The sequence below is a fragment of the Kogia breviceps genome, chromosome 8 (genome assembly GCF_026419965.1).
Source record: "Kogia breviceps isolate mKogBre1 chromosome 8, mKogBre1 haplotype 1, whole genome shotgun sequence".
In the NCBI taxonomy this organism is placed as follows: Eukaryota; Metazoa; Chordata; class Mammalia; order Artiodactyla; family Physeteridae; genus Kogia; species Kogia breviceps.
Window position 1 is genome coordinate 92556586 of NC_081317.1, and position 4486 is coordinate 92561071.

The 4486-nt window shown below is 45.2% G+C and overlaps 1 pseudogene; it reads left to right on the plus strand.

The window, feature by feature from the left end:
* Nucleotides 1-1050: 1050 nt before the first annotated feature.
* On the plus strand, nucleotides 1051-1477 carry LOC131760906 (large ribosomal subunit protein uL29 pseudogene; annotated as a pseudogene).
* Nucleotides 1478-4486: the final 3009 nt, after the last annotated feature.

Below are 4486 nucleotides of genomic sequence, written 5' to 3' on the forward strand. Positions count from 1 at the left end.
TGGGAGGAAATAGGAGCCTAATGCAAACAGGCAGGAGCTGGCCCAGGGCCTAGGGCCTGAGTGGAGAGTACACGGGTCAGGTTCAGAGACTCCATCCAGTTATTGCGTGTCTAGAGGAACTCACGTTTGCAAGGGCAAGTGGACATCAGTAAAACCGGGACAATAATACCCATGCCTCATGTGAGTATGCTGGGGTTTAAGTAAGACGAGATATGTAAAAGGATGAGGGTAATGCTCAGCACATAGTATCACTCAATCAACTGTAGGTATTATCTTCTTACAGGGTTGTTGGGAGGAATGAACAGAATTATATGGTGGACAAACCTGTAAAACTGTGTGAGTGTTGGTGAGCAGTCTTTTTTCGTCAGCAACTCGATACATAAGTGTGGACGACATGGGACACCCAGTGGACAGAGAGAAGGGGTGTGGTGGACTCGAGTGACCAATCACCCTCCTCCGTTCCTTTGGTTTCGTCACCTGTCGTCTGCATCAGAGACTACACGAGTCAGTTCTGGAAACCGCGTAGAGATGGCACAGTCTAATCCTCCAGCTTCACACAAGGGAAACCAAGGCCTGCAGGGTGGACATGACTTGGCCAGGGCTGCACACAAGGCGTCCCCAACTCAGATCCGACACTGCTGCCTCCCCTCAGTTCAGCCCAAGCTCAGGACATGGCTCTTTCAGCAAGGTCAGTGGTTGGCTGTTCTTCCACAGTTGTCCACACCCACACCTCAAGTCAGAGAGGCTCCTGCCAGCTCTGAGCACCTCAGTCTCCAAGAGCCCCCTGCCTTGATCACCCTCTTTCTATCTTCCCACAGAGGGCCGTTGAAAGTAATTGAAAGCTACTTCCAGCTCTGTTTTCCCCTGCAGAGCTCTCCTTCCCTGGGCCTCTCTTGGAGAGCTTGGGAGCAGGTCAGCGGCATGAATACACCTGCTACTTTACCCAAGGTTCCTTCAGCATTGGGCAAGTGCAAGCATTTCCCTTCCCCTCAGACAGAGCCCCCTCCCTCTTTCCTTTTTAAAATGACACCCCCGGTAGTTGTGGAGGTCAGCCCCGCCCCATTCTCTTTCCCTCCGAGAAGGCAGCGGAGGCTGACTCTACAGTCATGGCCAAGATTAAGGCTCGAGACCTTTGCGGCAAGAAGAAGGAGGAGCTGCTGAAACAGCTGGAGGACCCGAAAGTGGAGCTGTCCCAGCTACGCGTGGCTAAAGTAACAGGCGGCGCGGCTTCCAAACTCTCCAAGATCCGAGTTGTTCGCAAATCCATCGCCCGTGTACTCACCGTCAGTAACTAGACTCAGAAAGAGAACCTCAGGAAATTCTATAAAGGCAAGAAGTACAAGCCCCTGGATCTGCGGCCCAAGAAAATGCGTGCCATGCGCCGCCGGCTCAGCAAATACGAAGAGAACCTGAAGACCAAGAAGCAGCAGCGGAAGGAGCGGCTGTACCACTCCGGAAGTACGCGGTCAAGGCCTGAGCATCCAGGTGTCAATAAAACAAACAAACGGGAAAAAAAATAAAAAATAAAATAAAATAAAATGGCACCCCCGGCCATACACACCTTGCCATTGAACTTGCCCATCTGGCACACACACAAGCTCATTCTGAAGGACCTTGAGTATGTGTTCCTGTTGCACAGGTGGGATTTCTCTACTGAAAAACAGTTGCAGGAGAAAGCAGATAACAAAATGCCAGGCCTGTTAAGAGCTCATTTGACCCCAAGGACAGGCTGATGTCCGAAAGGCAGATTGAGTAACTGAGCTCACATCTTACCAAACCGTTTGGATTTTACTTTCTGGGTAAAAAGTTATCAGTCTGTGGCCACCACAGTTACTTTGAAGACATGGACCATTCTTATTGCCTCTGGAAGGAAAGCCCCCAGTCCCTGCATTCCATTCCCCAAAGCAAGGAACACCAGGCCTCACCCATCCTTCAAGCCAGGAGAGCTGAGAGGCCAGCGTAGCACATGCTTGAAGAAATGGAAGGAGGAAACTAATAATATTTGTTAAGAACTTGCTATGTACACATGTGGTCTTAGGCCTTTTACATATACAAGCACACCTGGGAGTTATCTCGGGTTCAGTTCCAGACTACCACAATAAACAGAATATTGAAATAAAGCACATGACACAAATTTTTTGGTTTCCCAGTGCATATGGAAGTTATGTTTACACTACACTGTAGTCTAGTAAGTGTGCAATTGCATTATGTCCAAAACAATGTACATACTTTAATTAAAAATACATTAATGCTAAAAAATGCTGACCATCGTCTGAACTTACAGCAAGTTATAGTAGTAACATCAAAGATCACTGATCACAGCTTGGTGCTTTGTGACCACCTAGAGGGGTGGGATAGGGAGGGTGGGAGGGAGACGCAAGAGGGAGGGGATTTGGGGATATAAATATATGTATAACTGATTCACTTTGTTGTAAAGCAGAAACTAACACACCATTGTAAAGCAATTATACTCCAATAAAGATGTTAAAAAAATAGAATAAATGGTCAATAAACAACTATAATTATTTTTTTAAAAGACGTGGAGGAAGCTTAAATTAAAAAAAAAATATATGTGTATAGCTGATTCATTTTGTTATACAGCAGAAACTAACACAACATTGTAAAGCAATTATACTCCAATAAAGATGTTTAAAAAAATCACTGATTACTATAATAAATATAATAATAATGAAAAAGTTTGATATATTGTGAGAATTACTAAAAATATGACATAGGGACTTCTCCAGGGCACAGTGGTTAAGAATCCGCCTGCCAATGCAGGGGCATGGGTTCGATCCCTGGTCCGGGAAGATCCCACATTCTGTGGAGCAACTAAGCCCGTGTGCCACAACTACTGAGTCTGCACTCTAGGGCCTGCAAACCACAACCACTGAACCCACGTACCACAACTACTGAAGCTGTGTGCCTAGAGCCCATGCTCCACAACAAGAGAAGCCACCACAGTGAGAAGCCCGTGCACCCCAACGAAGAGTAGCCCCTGCTCACTGCAACTAGAGAAAGCCTGCACACAACAAGGAAGACCCAATGCAGCGAAAAATTTAAAAAATTAAAAATGTAACATAGAGACACAAAGTGAGTAAATGCTGGAAAATGGTGCCAACAGACTTTCTCAACATTGAAGGTTACCACAGACCTTCAATTTGTAAAAAACACCACCATACCTGAGAAGTGCAATAAAGTAAAGTGCAATAAAACGAGGTCTGCCTATGATATTATATGTGTATACATTTGCATACAACAGCCCAGGGACAGAAAGCTTTACTATCCCTGATCCCCAGAGGAAGAAAAGGAGGCTCAGTTGCCTGATGGCAAGAGTAAGGAAACCATAAACAAGACCAAAAGACAACCCTCAGAATGGGAGAAAATATTTGCAAATGAAGCAACTGACAAAGGATTGATCTCCAAGATTTACAAGCAGCTCATGCAGCTCAATAACAAAAAAACAAACAACCCAATCCAAAAATGGGCAGAAGACCTAAATAGACATTTCTCCAAAGAAAATATACAGATTGCCAACAAACACATGAAAGAATGCTCAACATCATTGATCATTAGAGAAATGCAAATCAAAACTACAATGAGGGGCTTCCCTGGTGGTGCAGTGGTTGAGAGTCTGCCTGCTGATGCAGGGGACACGGGTTCATGCCCTGGTCCGGGAGGATCCCACGTGCCATGGAGCGGCTAGGCCCGTGAGCCGTGGCTGCTGAGCCTGTGCGTCTGGAGCCTGCGCTCTGCAACGGGAGAGGCCGCAACAGTGAGAGGCTCACGTACAGCAAAAAACCCCCACAAAATTACAATGAGATATCATCTCACACTGGTCAGAATGGCCATCATCAAAAAATCTAGAAACAAATGCTGGAGAGCATGTGGAGAAAAGGGAACACTCTTGCATTGTTGGTGGGAATGTAAATTGATACAGCCACTATGGAGAACAGTATGGAGGTTCCTTAGAAAACTAAAAATAGAATTACCATACGACACAGCAATCCCACTACTGGGCATATACCCTGAGAAAACCATAATTCAAAAAGAGTCATGTACCAAAATGTTTATTGCAGGTCTATTTACAATAGCCAGGACATGGAAACAACCTAAGTGTCCATCAACAGATGAATGGATAAAGAAGACGTGGCACATATATACAATGGAATATTACTCAGCCATAAAAAGAAATGAAACTGAGTTATCTGTAATGAGGTGGATAGACCTGGAGTCTGTCATACAGAGTGAAGTAAGTCAGAAGGAGAAAAACAAATACCGTATGCTAACACATATATATGGAATCTAAGAAAAAAAAATGTCATGAAGAGATTAGTGGTAGGACGGGAATAAAACACAGACCTACTAGAGCATGGACTTGAGGATATGGGGAGGGGGAAGGGTAAGCTGTGACAAAGTGAGAGAGTGGCATGGACATATATACACTACCAAACGTAAAATAGATAGCCAGTGGGAAGCAGCCTCA